Raw genomic sequence first — 18,986 nt, 5'->3', positions numbered from 1 at the left:
AGAAGAGCTTGGGGATAAGCAGCACCTATTGTGCCTGTGACTCCTTTCTTCGCTCTCAGCAAATGTGATTCAGACCATTTCTGAAGAGGACATGGCAGAGTTTTGCTTTCAGGCTGTCGGAAAGCAGACTCCTGCTGTCATTTCCAAAGAACTGGTTTTCTCATGGCAGTGGGGTTTTTTTTCCATTAGATGTAGGGCTTTTCCTCTTTTCCATCTCTCAGATGTGGAGCAAGAGGTTCCCTCACTGTTTTCTGGTCATCCCCTTTCAGTATCCTCCCATGGCGTGTCGTGACATGGCAGCTAAGCACCTCTCCTGCTCTCTGCCTCCACAGGTACACTACTTCTGCTTGGTAATTTTTAGGAAAGTGGATCATTTCTGCCATGTAAGTCATTCCCCTTCCCACAAATAAATCAAAAGTAGCATGGCTTGGAAGATGTCAGGTGGGAAGAACAGGAAAAACAAACAGATAAATAATGCCTCCATCCCCTTACCAAATCTCCTTGATTTTGAACTTAGTTCTGTCCTTGGGAAATTTTCTGACCCACATTGGGTTCCTGTGGTGACACCTGTGAGCTGTGTTTTCTGGATGTTAACAGATTTGCAGCCTCCATGTAGCACTGAAGTCAAAATCAGAAAAAAGGTGAGGTGACAGCAGCTGTGACAACAATGACCTGACAGGGTCCTGAGCTTATCTCATCAGCCAGCTCACCTTCCCCATCACCCTCTCCCTCTCCTACTGCAACCTTTGTCTTCTCAGAATTCCATTTTTCCGTATCTGTATCTATTTATCTATCTTTCTCTCTCTCTCTTTGAGTTCCTTCTTAATAATGTCATGATTTCTTCAACATTTCTCTCCTTTTTTTTTTCCCCCTCCACCTCTCCATTTAACCCTGCAAATAACAGTTGTGCTCAACTTTTGTTTCAAGGACAGATTTTTATTTTAGCCTGGTTTTTTTTTCCGAGCAAATGAGACTTATGAAAACATGCTGCATTTGTCTGTCTGTCTGTTGATCACTTGTCCACACTCCCGCACCCACTGGCCCCAAACTTTTGGACATGTGAGCTGATTTCATCCAAACTTGTCAGAAAGGGAAAAATATAAAAGAAGAATAAACCCCTACAAGCTTTGTGAAAATAGTTGGTCAGGTGGAGGAGGCGGAAGGTTCACACCCCATCTGGGGAGATGCAGGTGTGGAGTGATATTGCTTAGACATCAGAGTCCAGAGTCTAGTCTTGAGATAAAATCTGCAGAAAACCAAGTTTCATCGTCTCTGCTGCTCAGAGAGCTAGGCATTTAATTTCTCTTTCCTGGGAGAAAGGAAAGAAACACCAAACTGTTCTTTACTCCCAGGGTGTCATTCTGTGTTTGAACCATTTATTTATTTACTTATTGTATTGCACTGTCAGTTGTGATTAATTTAGGTTTTACTGATGCTAGTTCCTGCATAGAAGACTTCTAACTATGACCTGTGCAATGTGGAGTCTGTCACCTGAGTTTTCTTTGCTGCCTATTTTTATGTCTGTTCATGAGGGGAAATAATGGCTGTGGTCCTAAGTAAGAAAATAACTACTGATGGATTAGATTGTATCAAATGGATTGTGAGACTGACATAACCAGCCATAACAGGGCTGAGGTTCCCAACTGTAACCACAATAAACCTGCTGAAATTTATTGACGGTAGAACTGAAAGTCATAACCCAGAGAGGAAGGTAACGGTTAGATAGACTCAGGTTGACTGTGGAATAATAGTCACATTCTTTTTTTTTTTTTTGCCTCTCAGCTATGAAATAAACCTTTAACACCACATCTTTTTCTAGACATCATTTGAAGATAAAAATAAGCGATTTTGTTGACATAAAGTCTGTTTCCACTGAGAGCTGTATCAAAAGAGATCAAGTAGATATCTTCCTTCTGGAAAATCCAGATTAAAATCTACTGGCTGCCAGTGTCCTTCCAAATGGCAGAACATGTTAAAGAGTAAGACTTGTTTTATTCCTTTATAAGTAAGTGAGGTAAGCTATGAATTTATGTGCGTCTGTTAATAAGGTCCCCAACTTGTGCTTTGGAAAAAGGTGGCAGTAAGGCCGTACTATATCAGAGTTATGGGAACACATCTCTCATTCTCTCTGGACAAACTTTCAGCCTGCATGATCTCAGATTTAGTACGACCAATAACATTTAATATCTACAATTTTCATAAAGTTTTGTAGCTTTAAAATGCTACAGTAATTACTTTCCTCTGTCTCAAGATATTCATGGTAAGTTTGCAATCCATTGCCCATGGAAATGATTCAGCAAGAGGAGCATGGTGACCCCTCCTGCACAGCAACTTATTAATGAACCAGGTTTATCTTTTGCTCAGATATTTGACTTCTCTCACACAGTATTTTTGCAGCCAAGCTTTTTTTTTAGCAAACCCGAAGAGATCAAGATAGAGATAGAAAGCAGGCAGTATGTTAGTAGAATAAAAGGTAAATAACATGGTCAAAGCTGATAAGAAAAATTAGATGGAATAGTTTCACTATCTTTTGAAATTTTATTAATTTTGCTGAAAGCTTGTTTTGGAGAAAAAAGATGAGACCATGTCGAAACATCCCATTGACAGTTGTCTCCACTTGTGACTTCTATGTCCACTGAAACTATTTAAAACTCTCCTAATTCTCAGAGGAAAAAAAAAAAAGAGAGGCAAATGGGAGAATTTTCAAGTTTCAAAAATGTTCCTTTCGGTTACAATGCAAAATTAAAATCTCAGAAGTGTTTGTGATTAAAAAATTAGAGCACACAACTCAGGTGAAAGTATATGGTATTTTTGCTTAAATTTCAAAACAAAATACTTTGAATACACAAATTGTGGCCTTTTTTTCTCAAATAAAACCATACAACAATTTGAAAACTTGTATTTCCTTTTTTTTTTTAATATGAAAAAATCTATCAGGACTAAGTCTTTTTTACAAAAAATTTAGCAAGTCAAGATTTGCCACTGAGTAGGTGGGAACGATTAACTGAAAAATTTCTCACCTCCTCTACAAGGAAGTCTTTGATAGCTTTGATTGCAATTAGGAAGAGCATTCTCTGAAATACGTGAGTTGTGCTCCCCGTTCCTCCTTTCATCTTGATCAGAACGGTTACTGCATGCTCAGAGCTTCAAACAGCCACTGCTTTCAGTTTTAACAAAATATGACCAAATTAACGGCGTAATTCATCAAGATGTTATTAACATTTCAATAGTAAATTTTTGAAGAACGCTTTGACATATGGCTTGTCTATTATGAGCTAAGTTATTGAATACATGTTAAACTATTTGGTGACAAGCTAATCAAAAGTTATGGATTTCTTGGGATTCTGCATGGCTGGACATGTTTCCCTCTTAGATAACCCTTGATAGTTTCATTATCAACTGATAATTGCCAGCTCTGCTGTAATATATCCATCTATTTACTGGTTATTTCACATCATTGTGAGCCAACCCCCCACTGCCCTAGTGCTACTCAAAGGTGGAACAAAAAGGCAGACACACTCTTTTTGTGTCCTACTTGGAAAAAAAAAAAACCAAACCAAAAAAACCAAAAAAAGAAATTATCTCTAGAAGAAGAGGGACAGGATCAAGCACTAATGTAATGGTTGCAGTCAAAGTGGAACCACTGAATGTGTCATTTTTTTTCAGTGGGCACTGTCTGAAATTTGTCTAGCTCTGGAGTTAAAATAAATCCACCAGCAAAATACCGGTTTTTACCTTAAAAACTTTTCTGGATGTTAGTAGCCTGGAGGATATTTTTCATCTCAACTTTAGCAATCACACCAAGCTGAAATAAAACTTTACCAACTATTGTGCATGCTTAGTATAGCTTTTGTTTATTCAGAAGGCTTGCCTCTACTCAGTGATTGTGAGAGAAGTATAAATGTATTTAAATCTGTATAACCACTATGTGATGTGGATATTAGTTGATACCACCTATAAATATATTAACACCTTTATAGTGATATAACTGTGTCTGCCTGAGCCGGCTGCAGTAATACAGTTAAATCAGTTTTGCTATCAAGGCAGCTAAATGAAGGGGGGAAAGTAAATGCTAGGTATGGAGAAGGGCAGGTAATTTTTGTCACCACTTTGAAAACTGCTGGCTTTTCCAATCAACAGCAGATTTCTGTGAAGAGAATAGGCATTCTTACAACAACTGCAGTAAATAAAATGTCATTTTTATTGATAATGACGCTATTTGCTCTAGAGAACTCTTTACTGTTACAAGAGCTGGTTCAGAGCTTGCCAATCCTGTTTCTATCAGCTGTATGTTTCTCTGCAGCAAAGACATTAACTGAGTCCTATAAAGTTAATATTTAAGGATCTTGGGGATCATTCCTTCAAAATTTTACATGAGCTTTTATCAGTAGCAGCGTTCTTTGTCAAGATGTACTTGCAGTACAAGACAGGGATGATTTTCCCATTGGAAACAAGGAATCCTTAAATTCCTTTTTATTCTGCCTTTGATAAAACACAATATCATCTAGGCTTTGTGTAGGCTACATTTTCACCCCCTGGGAGCTCCTAGACCTGCAAAAAAAAAAAAAAAAAAAAGAAGACAGTATGATACTAATTGAGTTTTCTTGTTTCCTTTCACGCTTCAGCATCGTGACTTTGCTCGGGCATCTGGATGTCATCATTTGTCCTCTCTCCTGTCAGGGGACCGACTTCCCCTTGCTGTTCCTCCCTTCGCCCCTGCCCGCTTCCTCATCGCCTCCCTCCCAGAAGTCACTTTTCTTGAGACATGGGAAAGCCATCAGCACGTCCTGCTGCTCTGAGGGCCATTTGTTGGTTCTCTTTGCTCTCGGAGATGGGTGACATCAGCTTTCTTTCACGGGCTGGTCAGAAAGCAGGAGGCAGAACTGGCATCTTCCAGCCAAGTCCTTTGCATCACCCAGAAAGGCAGGAGCAGAGGTGTCCTTATGGCTGCGTAGGTAACGCACGCACAGGGCCGTTGAGGACAAGGACTCACGGGAGGTGGTGGACGATGGAGCAGCTGGGGCAGAGCCGAGGGCCACTTGCAACCAGCCAGCTCAGCTGAGACGGGGCATTGAAGGGCTGTAAAATCTCACACCGTCAGTGAATGCTGACAGAGAAGGGGAAAGGCATCCAGCTGGCATGGCTGTTCTCTCCCCGGAAGAAAAGACTATAAATTATGGTTATGCTTTGAGAATGACTTATTGTTACCTCATTTATCTGCTTGTTAGAGCCATTTTGTTTTTCTGCCTTTAATAAAAATATTGTTTTCTGAGCCATTTGTTTCATTTTTGCCAGTGGGGACAGTTTACTCACTGAGTCATTTGCACTGCTCCTTGCATCAGGATAATTTTCACTGGTTTCTGGTAGAGGGCTTGAATGGTGCCCTAGCAGTGATTTACCCTTAAGTGTGAACCCATCTATTACTGCTTCCACTCAGGTCCTGGTAGAAGGGTTACAGAATGGCTCATACCGATGACAGCCTGGCCTGCAGTGTTTATCCAGTACCTGTTCAAAAGGCAATGGTTACTATCGACTGCCAAACTCACCCAGATTCAAAGTGACAACTGGAAGGAGAAAGACTCTGTATCCTACTACCAACTTGAGGATGCCAGTCCATGCTGGGGAAAGGTGTTTGGGAGACAACCAGACCCAACGCCCTGGAAGATGAGCTTCCTCTTGTGCCTATTCCTTCTTTACCTGCAGAAAGGCTTTCAGTGAAACAGCTGTGAAGAGTATGTTAATGTCCCTGCAAAGTATGTCAGAGATTTAAATCACAGGGGTTTTTTTTTTTGTTTTGTTTTTTTTTTCAATAAATAAACAGAAGGTTGTTGAATTTCTACCAGAACTTCTAACCCTGCTTAGAATTTCAAAACCCATTTTAGGTTGAAGAAAATAAATCCAACAATGAAGGAAAATATTCAAATCCCCCCCCCCAAAAAAAAAAAAAAAAAGGAAAGAGGAAAAAAGTGATATGTCACTTTAATATTAAAGTTAAAAGGCTTTGATGGTAAGGAGAACTTTGTAGAAGAGAAAATGATGGGGGTGACAAATCTTTAAAGAAGGGAAAATGGAGTGCTATTTTTAAAATTCTTTTATTCTTTTCAGATTGTGGTATTTTACAGAGCCTTACAGATGACAAAGCAGCTGCTTCCCCTGTGCTTGACTGAATGCTTTCTCCACACACCACTGGGTTGTTTCTTTTTTTCTTTTTGTGTAACATTGATCTTCTTTTTTTGTGCTGCCTCTAACGTGCCATTAGGTGCCTCTGGCTGCCAATAGTGAGGGAGAAGACCAGGTTCTGGTGGTAAACTGCCATTAGGCTCTTCCTGACATGACATGATATTATGGCCTGCGTCTACTCTTTGAAGATATTTTGAGAGGTAGAATCACCTTATTATTATTGCTTTCACTACTTGTACTGAAGGAGTTTCTAGGGGTCCTTGTCCAAATCTGTTGCACAACATGGATATTAAAAGGCAACAACTGCCTCACGAAGCTTTCCTTCGAACAGGCGAGACAGAAAAAAGGCAATTATTATCCCCAATTTGCAGCAGTGTTGCACAGAAATATTTGAGCAAGCTCTGAATAGAAGTAGTATGGGCAAAGAAGAAGGATAATACATCTGTCCTAAAATAACCACCTTCTCACAACCTCCTAGGTGAAGTGGCACGTTAAAGCACAAGGTACCCACAGTGGCTAACACCTAAAACCACAGTTAATCAGTCATATTAGTCAGCCTGGCATCTCTCATTCATATTAAAGATGTTGGTGGCTGCCCCCAGTTGCCCCATAAAATCAAGATTACCTGCTCACCAGTTTTCAGGGGTGCACCAATAAAGCTCATGCTGCCCAATGCACTGCAGAGCAACTTCTGTAAACATCTGCAAAATAGTTTTATTGTCCCCCCTTGGGTCTTTCCTTAAAATAGCTCTCTGTGTCTGTAATTTCAGCCAGGACGTGGCAATGATGTGGCCACTTGTGTGTGGATGCTGTTGTCTATCACGCCAATCAATACCATCTGATGGGTTCTGATCTGCCTGTAATGGTCCGCGGTCTCTTCGCTAAGGCGGTGGGTTGCTAGGGCAGCATTCCCAATCTGCAGAGCACTTCACACAGCAGAAACTTAGTAAATGTTGGGTTTCTAGGTCCTAGGGTAATACATACATTACTAATAAATAATAATAATAATAAGCAACAAGAAATCTTTCTCCAACTGCATCTCTATGCTTGCACGCTCAAATACCCTCCCTGTGCCCCCTGCCTTCTGTCACCCCAACCGCACTCAACACAGCTTGCCATGTGAGGGAGCAATTTACCATCGTTGATATTCAGGATGCCTGCCTTGAATAATTGAAAATAATTAGTTTCTGTGGGGAAACAGTAACCTCCAGTGGTCATTTAGAGTCCAGTCATGTTCTAACAGACTTAAGTGAGAGCAGTATTGGGTTCTTAATTTATACCTGGCTTTAAAATTTTCCTTGAAGCCCTAAATTATACATTCATAACCAATTTCTCATACAACACATAGCTGCTAGAACTGCACTCCTTCAAAGGTTTATTTTGCAATTACTTACCTTTTCCAAGGGCCTTGAGATCCAGAAATAAAAACTCCCTGTGAAAATGAAAAGTGATACCAATTTTTAGTGAAAAGCACCAGTGCTATAACTCTTTTAAGGAAACAGTGCAATTTGTGCAGTGTCTGAACTTGGCTTAGGAATGTCATCTAAGTGCTAAGTGAATAGATCTTCTTTTTAAAGTGGGGGACATCCTTCAGTTAGAAGGAAGACCAAGACTATTTTCTTATCTATCTATTTTATTTTTTATTTTTTATTTTTTGTTAAGAGGGTAGAGTCTGAAGTCAGACATGCATTTAGAAGTTGCTCTACTTTGACCAGTCAGCAATGATAGGAAACAGGGATGGAAGGGACATTGGGATGACTCCCAGCCAGGCCAGATCTAGTTAAACTGTTTCACCCCTCAGCTTTCTTCAGGCTGTAGTCCCACGATATGGAGGGACAGGGAAGGCTGACAAAGTTTTATGTCTCTTTGTGGTTCCTATTTATATTAAAGATCCCAGCTGGATGTGGTGTGGGACTGGAGCTGCTGTATATTGCTGATAGGGGAAGGATTGCAGAGACCAGTGTGACTTTTCCCTTTCCTTCAGGGGATTCACAATTACCACCTGACAGCTCAGAAGCTAAATCTTCAGAGTGCTACCTCGAGTTGCAACACGTTAATCTGGAGAAGCACAACACAATTAGCCTTTCTGTTGTTGGGCTTGTGATGGGGTTGAGGATATGCCACTGAATATGACTTGAGGGATCACAAGTCTTCCCCCGAGGTTTTTAATTTTTATTGTCCAGTGGGTGAGGTAAATTATTACCCCAATTTGATTACCAAGTGCTGTGTGAATATGTTTGTTTGTATTTATGCTTCTGGGTGGTTACTGTCAACATAACTACTGCAGACTGCTCAGAGCTTTGAGTGAGCCCAACCTCTCAAACTGGGAATCAAATCCATTAAGCCCTCCTCCTCCTCCCTGGGTAATTTTTGAGAATGTGCCACTGACAATGTTTGGAGCTGGGAGAAGTTTATGGCTGGGTGTGGAGGAATTTGATTTAGAGCTAAAGCAGCTGTGAGACATCAAAAAGAGAAGGGGGAAAAGTCTTGATGTTCCTCACAGCCACAATACCATTGCAGGTTGCACAGACGCATCCCACCCTTCAGCTAAATGGCCAGCTGAGCTGGCTGCGCTGGCTCCTCAGATGCCTTGTGCCTTGCTTGTCCCAAGGCGGCATGGGGAATGACTATATATTTCCTCTTATACCCTACCTACCCCAGGGTGGGCTGGTTTGGGGTCCAAGGTGGTGCCCTATATGGCTGTGAGTGTGGGAAACAGAAAGCAAATCTTAGTGTGGCACTGGATGGCTGTGATGAAGGAGCAAGTAATGTCCTCGGGAATCCTACCAGAGAGATTCAACTGGAGGTGCACGCTCAGGGGGCTGGAAAGGCAAAGGGAAAGCAAGCAGAAAGAGAAGATCTTGTCTGATGGTGGATAGGTAAGATGCCTCCTTAGCTTATCCCCATCTCCTGCTCAGACAGTCATCTGCTCCTGCTTTTTGGGGAGTGTCAAGCTCTCACCTGAAGCCTGCAGGCTGATCCTCATTGCTGATGTCTCCCCTTCCTCCACCCATGGTGAATCTGCTCTGCCTCTGCTGTGAAACCAAATTCTGCCCATGCGGGAGAGACCGCTTGTACTGAGGGCATGCATAAGAGCTCCCATGTAAATGAGGTGGTGCTTAGCTGAAGCAGGAAAAAGAAACACTAACAAAGTGAAATTAAAAAGGAGATAGCAGATGAAAGTAAAGAGAAAATAGGTGCCAAGCTGTGATTAATATGGGAAAATAGGTAATGAAAAGAGCAAAGTTAAAATATGAGCAATTAAAAAGGACCATAGACAACAATTAGACCATGAAAGATGACGATAGCCAACACAGCCAACGTTAGTTATGCCACAGCTGGCTTGTGCTCAGGGAGAAAGCAGAGACGAAACAGATGACCTGCGAGTTCTGGTCCCTGAGTCCTGCTTTCTTTCAGTTAAGGATTACTTCATATCTTTGTTTCTTCTAATGAGGTCTGCTAAACCCAGTTGGGGATTTACCAAGCATTTCCCTTGATTTTTGTTGTTTCTCTTGTCTTTTTTTCTTTATTACTTTGTGATAGTTATCATCTTTGGCTCTCCTTAAATGGGTCATTTGCAGGAAAATTACAATATGTGCCTGTCTGAGGCACCAACTAGTTGAACACTTGAAAGACAATCAGTGATGCTCTCCTGGAAGGCAATGTGCCAAAGCAAGAGAAACTTCTTATACTGGTGAGATTCATGGGGCAAGTGAGGACATATTTCAAATTAGAGACTAGTGTCAACAGGAGGTAATGCATGGGAGAATAATATTGTTTTTTTAAAGTAGATGTGTAGTTCTTGTTTGCTTTTAAAGTATACAAAATCCTATGTCATCCTGCAGGAAATTTAGGTTTCAATTCTGCAAATGTGGTAAAGCTATGAGCAGATCACTGCACCAGGCAAAATTACATGTGCTTCAGTTGGTCTTCAAATAGGTTACCTATATCTATAATGTCAGGCCAAGAGAAGGTATGATTAAAATTTTTTAATGTAATATTGTCCACGAAGTCTCAGTCAGGTCTGCATTGAAGTTCCATGCTACCAGATGCTGCATGAACACTGGAAATATGCCTTTATATAGGTGGTTTTTCCTTAAATTATATACATGTGGAAAGAGCAACTCAGTACAATTGTACCCAAGCAGTATACATTGTACCCAAGCACTATACACCTCCCAAATGGGAAGCAAGCTCTGAGAATCAGCCTTTCTGTAAGGTAAATAATGTCAGCCTTCTTCAAGACTGATTTGGAAATGTACTGAAACAAACTGATTATATTTGTGTTCTGGGAAGATTCCCTGACACTGTCCAAGAAACCCAATAAAAATTGTTGTGATTACAAAGCCATGTGTGAAAATCTCTTTACACTGCCATAGAAGTCCTATAGGTTTATCAAGGTTCCCAATATCTTTTTTTTTTTAATTATTGACTTCAGAATTTAGTTTCTGTATATTAATGGCCTACGTGGAATTGATGGAAATCGATATGTTATTGTTGTGTACAAGGACATACATAAATATGACTTTCTCCAGGGTCAGGAAAGATTTATGTCTTTTTAGTCTGTTTCATCTTTCTGCTCTCTGCACAGTCCAATGGTAACATAAATAATATTTAAATGATGCAGTGACTCACTTATGTCCATGTTTCTGGTTAGTTAAATTATTAATAAATGCTTAGTGCAAGACTGATTTCAGCTAACTTTAGCAGTCTGTAATGCATACATTTATACCTGATTTAGCTTTTTAGGGCTCTCTTTATAGTCAGTGTGGGAAAAACAATCCCAAGGAGTGATGCACATCATGAGTTTTAGGTACATTCCTTAAATGAAATGAAGTATGCCCTAAAAGCGCTCTTCTTCAGCTAGCTCCAGTGCAGATATCTTAATTGGGAGAGATGAATCCTACACTTTGTTCAGTTTGTGTAATTTCTGTGTGCATCTGGATCATTACTTTTAGGATCGTGTTTAGCCTGAGGTAGCTGAGGGCACTGTTCTCCTCTGGTTTGAGGTGCTGCAGAGAGAGATCTCCCTTCATGAGCACCCGCTGGCTGCTAAAATAGTATCTGATTTTTATGTGTCCTCGGTTGCTTTTTGTGAAGGCGTCTAATTCTGCTCATGCTGTGTTAAATGCCTATCAGATTCAATCTTTCTGAAAACATGCCAGAAGAAAGCTTAATGTCATGACTCTGGTTTCTCTCATGTGGGAAAAAGATTTGAGAAGCTTGGACAGTTCCTGCTGAGAGGGACCGGAGCAGCACCTCAGGCACCAAACGGACTACAGTTAGATAGCAAGGTGCCTCGTGGCTGTAAATGAGTCTAGGGTTAAGCAATAGCTGGGAGGGGATTTCATTTTTTTTTTTTAAATGATGATTTTGTTGGAGGTCTGTTCTGCCTCAACCTCATACCAGTAGCCCAAGTCCTTTACTGGACGTAGCTGTTAGTAATATTTGCAACACAGGGATTTATAGACAGAAATCTAATCACTGCATTGCTTTTGCAAATGTAGCTGTATCAGAAGCAAACAGTGCATGAATTATATGTCTCAGCAGGATTGATTGTGCCCTTAGGAGCTATCAGCAGCACCCAGAGAACAATTACATTCTCCTGCTCCCAATAATGAGGTACTATTTAGAAACAGAAAGTCATTATGTAAAACTTTGAGAAATGATACAATTACATTACATTACATATACTTTTGTCATAGGCCTTGCTTATTACATAAAATTTAAATGTCTTCTGAGAGGGATTCTATAGTGCTGGTTTCCTGCTCTTGTGCTCCAAGGCACTTTGCCTTTTTGTTAAATGATGAGAGAGGTTTAGGGTTGGAAATATCATACATTCTGAAAATTAAAGAACTTGCTTATAAAAAGAAGAGTGTCTGAAAACAAGTGGTTATCATATTAATTAGCAGTTTTTTTAATATTAAATTACCTGTTAATTTCCCAAATCTCTTTCATATTTTAGTTTATCTGGTTGTTACAACAAGATGTAACTCAAAGAAGTGAACACAGGCATCATACTTCTAAGATTATTAATCCTGTGTAGTCAGTCTGATTCCTTTGTAATTGTTTATAGATTTAAATTTATGCTTTATGTTTTCTTTTCTTTCTTTTGCATAATAGCTGCTCTTTGTTTTGCACGCTAGCTTCACCTGGTGCATGACCGAAGCTGTGTGATGGAAAGAAAAATGTGTTGTGTCAGTCTGGTTGGTGCAGGGTTCAGTGCAAAAGGTGTCAAGGCAGCGCCCTGGTGAGTGGCCAAAATGTGGGGCTGGGCCAGCTGCGCCCTCTGCATGGAGGCAGAACTGGGCAGCAGCAGGTAACACCGCAAATGGTCACGACAGATCTGCTCTTACACAATCTCTTCTGCTTTAGCTATAGAAAGTGAGACCTGGGGAAACGAGCTGGTAGGAAATGCCAATGTGGCATTTCCAAAAAACCCAATAACTCTCCTAAACCCTAAGGACTCCTACCTGAGGCTGGAACTCCAGCAAACATGAGTTAGTACTTGAGCATCCTGGTATTGTCTGCGTGCATCTCATTCCTTTCACTAGCAGTTCTCAGCTAAACAAGCTTTTCCTTGAAGGGGAGATGTTAGGCATATTTTGTATCAACCCTTCTATACCTTAAAGGCCTTTTATTTAACCAGGACTCTGCCACACTGTGAAAAGTGATCAATGCTGGTTTTTAAAGAAGCCCCCAAGACCTCATAGGAAATAGGGCGTTAATTGTATATAAAGCAGTCGAAGAGGCTCAGTCCACTGGAAAGAAAAGTGAGGAACAGTTTTAAGTGCATAAACAGTCTGTTATTTAAGGGCAGTTGCTTTCCACACTCCTATTTCTGTCTCAGTAATTGATCGTGGATGGTTTCAGCAAATGTGTTGCATCAAGAACTCACTAACATTAGCGGCTTGAATTGGGGTTGATTTTTTCCCCCACGGCCTCCTACTATTTTCTAATGGGCTGTGTAGCACGTTGCTTTTTAAAATGAATTCTGTGGCAATCACGCTATGCTAACAGTGTGTATGTGTGTGTGTGTGTGTGTATTTGCATGCTGGGAGGCTGGGGCTCCTTAGGAAAACCTGGGAGAAGCCTGGCAGTCCAAGGAGAGCTGACGAGACTTGGTTAATCATTTACATGTTTAGATTTTGTACCTAAGTTTTACTGCACAGAAGCACTGAAGTAGTTCCCGCACACTTTCCATTGCTGTGGGTATTTAGCAGCCTCCTGAAGTAATTAATTATGATTTTAGTTTGACTGGAATTAAGACTCTCAAGATGTCATTAGTGTTCAGGTCATGTATCACGCCAGACAAAGTTGCATCTCCATTTAGACAAATTCATATTATGACTTTCTTTTCAGTATTGATCTTTTCTATAACAGAAGCTTTCAAAAGCTTAAAGAAAGAGATAATTCATTTTATTTGAATTTCATCGAGTCAGGTAGTTTTATAAGTACAGAGATATGAAGCTAGGAAGTCCTCATTTTTTTATGTTGTCTTGCACATGATGATATAAAAAGATTTTTTCTTTCCAGGTGCTTTGGCATGGCACAGACGTACAGTAGGACCTGACTTGTAAACAGCAAAAGAAAATGCTAGAGAGGCTGAGGAGGTGACTGCCTGTTATCTGCTCCACCTTTTCCTCAGCAATTGTCACTGTGCTGTCATAAGGTTCATGAATGAGTTCCTCTATGCGGTCTCCAGCCTCCTGGGTGAGCTGATGTTGGGTTTTCTCCTTACGCTGTATTTGTTCAGCACCCGAAGGGTGCTAAAGCCATCTTTGCTGTGCCATCCGCCCCAGTTTGGGTGTCTGCTGCGTGGGCGTGAGCCATGTGGCTGCCAGGTGGATGTGTGTGAGGATGGCCCAGATCTCCTCCTCTGTCTGCTAGGAAGGTTTTGAGGTCCCCAGATGGAGCAAGCTGCTGCATGCTCAGGGATCAGACCTCCTCCTGCTCCACAGGTAAAGACTTGTCTGGGATGTAGAAAGCTTACTCCTGTGAAATACCCAAGCCTTTCCACATGAAAACAGCTCAGATCTAGGGGAGCATGAAGATTTTTAGTACCACTGGCTAAAAACATTTTGCAAGAACTCTCTGCGTAGGCTCCCTAGTGCCAGCACTCTCTCCTATTGGTATTGGAGATCACTTTGAGCCTGTAACTAGCTAGCAAGAACCATTGCTGTGCAGTGCTTTGTATGCATATCCAGTATGCTTTCTCTTTAAATATGCTTTGGTTACAGAACAGGATCAAGTCATGATGCAAATTGTAGTGTATAAATGTGTTGGGTTTGCATGGCAAGGTTTTGGTAGCGGGGGAGGCTACAGGGGTGGCTTCTGTGAGAAGCTGCTAGAAGCTTCCCCTGTGTCTGATAGAGCCAATGCCAGCCGGCTCTAAGACGGGCCCGCCGCTGGCCAAGGCCAAGCCAATCAGCGCCTCTGTGATAACATATTTAAGAAGAAGAAAAACACTTAGAGAGAGAGCTTTTGCAGCCAGAGAGAGGAGTGAGAAGATGTAAGAAACTCTGCAGACACCAAGGTCAGTGCAGATGGAGGGGGAGGAGGTGCTCCAGGCGCCGGAGCAGAGATCCCCCTGCAGCCCGTGGTGAAGACCATGGTGAAGCAGGCTGTCCCCCTGCAGCCCATGGAGGAAGGATGAAGGGGTGTAGAGATTCCACCTGCAGCCCGTGGAGGACCCCACGCCTGAGCAGGTGGAGGCACCTGAAGGAGGCTGCGGCCCGTGGGAAGCCCACGCTGGAGCAAGTTCCTGGCCGGACCGGTGGACCCGTGCAGAGGGGAGCCCACGCCAGGGCAGGTTTGCTGGCAGGACTTGTGACCCCATGGGGGACCCACGCTGGAGCAGTTTGCTCCTGAAGGTCTGCACCCCGTGAGAGGGACTCCATGCTGGAGCAGGGGAACGATGAGAGGAGTCCTCCCCCTGAGGATGAAGAAGCGGCAGAAACACCGTGAGATGAACTGATCGTAACCCCCACTCCCCGTCCCCCTGTGCCGCTGAAGGGGGGAAGGTTGAAGCCGGGAGTGAAGTTGAGCCCGGGAAGATGGGAGGGGTGGGGGGAGGTGTTTTAAGAGTTGATTTTATTTTCTCATTCCTCTACTCTGTTTTGCCTAGTAATAAATCAGATGAATTCCCTCTCTAAGTTTGGTCTGTTTTGCTCGTGACTCCGCTGCGCCACTCTGCTCCCCCCGCTACCAAAACCTTGCCACGCAAACCCAACACAATAAGGAAGGCAAGTAGTAGCCCTGTATCTGCAAGCTGCATCCCATGATGAGAGTAAGTGCTACTATGTGTGGAGGAGTGACAACTCTCAATTGTTGTCTTCCTGCTTTGTCACCTTGCCCCTTTCATGTCCTAGGAGCCATTTTCCAATGTTTTAGTCACTAGCACTGCTGACAGCTCTAAAAGAGTATTAAAATTTTAAATAGGTGGAAGCCTCCACAGATAGGTTGTGAAAACAGCATGGTTGCATTTTGATGGTATTTCTCCTTTATTTCAATATATTCTCATGAATAAAATGTCTTCTGCCTTACTAGATTCTATCCAAGCTAATAAGTTGATATTGAAAGCATGGAATTTCAGAAGCCTGTCATTAGCATCTTGCATAAGCTGCATTTTGACGTGGCAGTCAAACTGAATTAAACTCTACCATGTACAGACACAAGGTAATAGCTCAGTGACTGCCCTCTTCCTAGTCATCCCATGCAGTAGTGTTGTATGAAACTCAGTGTTATAGAGCTTCTGGGAGGTGACAATCGTAGAGTGCCCCCCACCCTCGTGTAGCACCACCCATCCAGTAGCTTTGGTTAAACCCCGTTTTCCATTTAGGCTGTAGGAGAAGGGCAGTAGTAAAACTTGTCAGAAACTATGCATGCTAAAAAGACCATTATGTTAGATTTTGCCTTCCTTTTGAAGGGATACGAACATATAGCTAGTAATGTAGAGAGTCAACTAAATGTCTTCTTTTTATAAACATTGAAATTTTGTGTGTCTCAGCAGGAGCTCCTGAAGTTTCCCTGTTCATTGCTAATCCAACACTTTCTGAGATCCCTAGGTATACACCCTTGTTTCTGAGATACTTGCCCTCTCTGATCATATCTTTGTTCCCAGATATATTAGAAAATCCTCAGGTCCAGCACTGTTGGTAAATAACCATGACTGCAGCAGCTCCGAGCTCCCGACAGCCCTGAAACGCAGGAAGCCATTTCAGTCCCTCAGCTGCCCAGTGATGCCTGCTCTCTTCTGCACCTGCTAAGAAGTGTGAGATATTGTTTTGTTTTCTTTCATGTTATCTGATGTCTGTGTAGTTCCCACTTATTTCTGGAAAGCTGCACTGCATTTGAAAATTGCCAGCTTTTTTACGAAGAACAATAGTTTTCACATTATGCATGGTTTGTTTTTCAGTCAAAGCCTTCACTCCTGGAAACAAGTCATTACAGGAGATGATTCCTTTATTTTAGAAAGGAAAAAAACCCTCACAAACAGTTAGCTTTAGTGGTTGAAGTGAAAAAGTCAAAGTCATGACTTTGATTTACTTCAAAGGCAAATTAGAATATAAATAAAAATAATCCAGCATTTATTTTTTTTAAAGCCCATATTCTAGCACAACTTTAAAAAAAAAGGTTCTTTGTCTGCTTTATAGTCTTTGAACATTTCTAATTGGTAAAGTTGATGTTGATAGGACAGTGCTAGGTAGAGCCACACACTGCCTGTGTACGGTGGTCTTCATTTTAACCCTCTCATCTGTCCATCCATCCTAGGGAAGCACACTTGCCTGGGGTAGCCCTGTGGTTTCATTTCACAGTGCTGAAACTCCGGATTCAAGAAAAAGAAATGTACAGATTGGAAAGATTCCTGAGGCAAAGAGCGGGGATATCTCCTCTTGTAGAAAAGATTGAGAAAACTTGGATAGAAATGTCATGGAAAAACTGAAGGAATCTCCATCATGAAAGGTTTTAAGAACAAGTTTGACAAACCCCTTTCAGGAAAGACATTGGGACAGTGAAGCATTTGGGCAGGGGATGGACTAAATGATGTCTTAAAATCTTTTTCAGTTCTCTCTCTTTTCATTTTCTGCTCTTGGCCTTTGTGAATGAGTTGTGAGTAAATGACCTTCTGAATCTGGTATTCCCCCCCTACCCTCCCTCTGAAGATAGTACTAAATCACAGACAATAATAAAATTTAAATATATTATGTCCATGTAATTAATTTTATCTACTAATCATGTAAGTCGTTAGAGAAGTGAAACTGGTTTTGATAATGTGCTGTTTTCCATAAAACCATCTTGATGAACATTACTTCTGCTTTTGGTTTTAGATTGTTTAATACCTTCCTACATGACCCCATCTTTTTTGCTGATCATCACGTTATTCCTGTATTTCTGGTTATCCTTTGGGATAATGGTGTACAATAGTGATTTTCCAGTCTTATGGAAAGTCCTCCAGTGATCCGAATTATATCAAATTCATATCCACAGACCAGCTTCATGGCTGGTTCTCTAGCATTTGTTTGGAGGCAACTGTGCTGGTCTAAGTAAACCTAATGAAATTTGTAGAAAATCTGGGTTTAACTCTGGAAAAATGGGATTGTATACCTGGAGGATGGGGCTGTTTGTATGCACACAAATGGACTGCCATGTTCAGGAGTATATTAAACTCTGTGGTAACATAGGAACTTAAAACTTCAGTGAATTGTGTGCTAATTTACCAGTCCAGCAGAAAAGCAACTTAAAATTTTGTATTTCCCATGACATCTGTTTTACAAGAAGAGTTAACACTGATTCAAAACCAGCAAATTAAAAGATTTTTATTTTATAGAAGTGATGGTCTTGAATTTTAGGTGTGAGAATACCAGAAAAATAGTTTTCATTTTCCATATTGCTGAAGGGGATGGCAGAAGTGAAATAGCAGAGATCAGTTATAACAGTTGTTTTGATTAAAATGGTATTTACCTTGCTGCTGTTTCATCTACCATCAATCTTAACTGGATTAAAAACAATATCCAGTGGCAAGTATTGATTATTGAAGTGATTTTCCAAGTATGTTTAGTGAGACGAGCAATCCTATGTGTACCATGCTCTCTTTGACAGTAAAAATTATATGAGAATGCACAGAATTGCTAATTACTTTCCTTTTACTAGTGAGCCGGTATTAAAGGGAAAAAAAAGTAATTTCTTCTGCCCTGTGTGATGACTACAAGAAGTCTGTTTCTCAAGAGGACTCATCACAGTATTGTAACAAAGGAGCTGTTTGGCAAAATAAAGTTTCAAGATAGACCTATTTACAATCTGTAAATCTTCAAGCTGGTTTTCCTCATCTGAGAGGCTGAAGTCAGATATCTTTTAGAGCCATATTGATGCATTTTTATAAGTGGATGTATTTTATACATTCTGAAAACCCACATACATTCAGTGAACATGAACTTTGCTTGCTCAGGTCTTGTGAAAACCATGGAGAAACTGACCTTTTGTCCTGTGGGATTTGTGTAGCTAAACCAATAATGCAACCGTGTACATATGGATTGGGATTAGAAAAGAAACTGTGGAAAAATTCTAGGATATTAATAAAAGGTAACATTATTTGAAAAGTTTTTCATGTTCATATTCTTATCTTCTTTGGTTTAAATGGTGAAAAAACCTAAACAGGAAAAGATCTGAAAGTGACGTGTTAGAAGAGGAGACACCTATTTGCAGCTGGTATGTAGAGAATGGTGGCAAATATTGGATTTAGACATCACAAAGATAGCATCCCCTTCTGCTCCCAGCAGGAATTCTGTGATTGATCTCAGTGCTAA

At 41.1% G+C, this 18,986-nt stretch overlaps 1 long non-coding RNA gene across 1 annotated transcript; it reads left to right on the top strand.

Moving 5' to 3' along the window:
- Positions 1–13,716: 13,716 nt before the first annotated feature.
- LOC129204098 (uncharacterized) lies at positions 13,717–18,776 on the top strand. Its single transcript, XR_008576277.1, has 2 exons — positions 13,717–13,893; positions 16,304–18,776. It is a non-coding gene; the product is annotated as an uncharacterized LOC129204098 (long non-coding RNA).
- Positions 18,777–18,986: the final 210 nt, after the last annotated feature.

The sequence above is a fragment of the Grus americana genome, chromosome 3, assembly GCF_028858705.1.
Source record: "Grus americana isolate bGruAme1 chromosome 3, bGruAme1.mat, whole genome shotgun sequence".
Lineage (NCBI taxonomy): Eukaryota > Metazoa > Chordata > Aves > Gruiformes > Gruidae > Grus > Grus americana.
The sequence above is the reverse complement of the archived record's forward strand: the minus strand, read 5'-3'. Positions and strand labels throughout refer to the sequence as shown.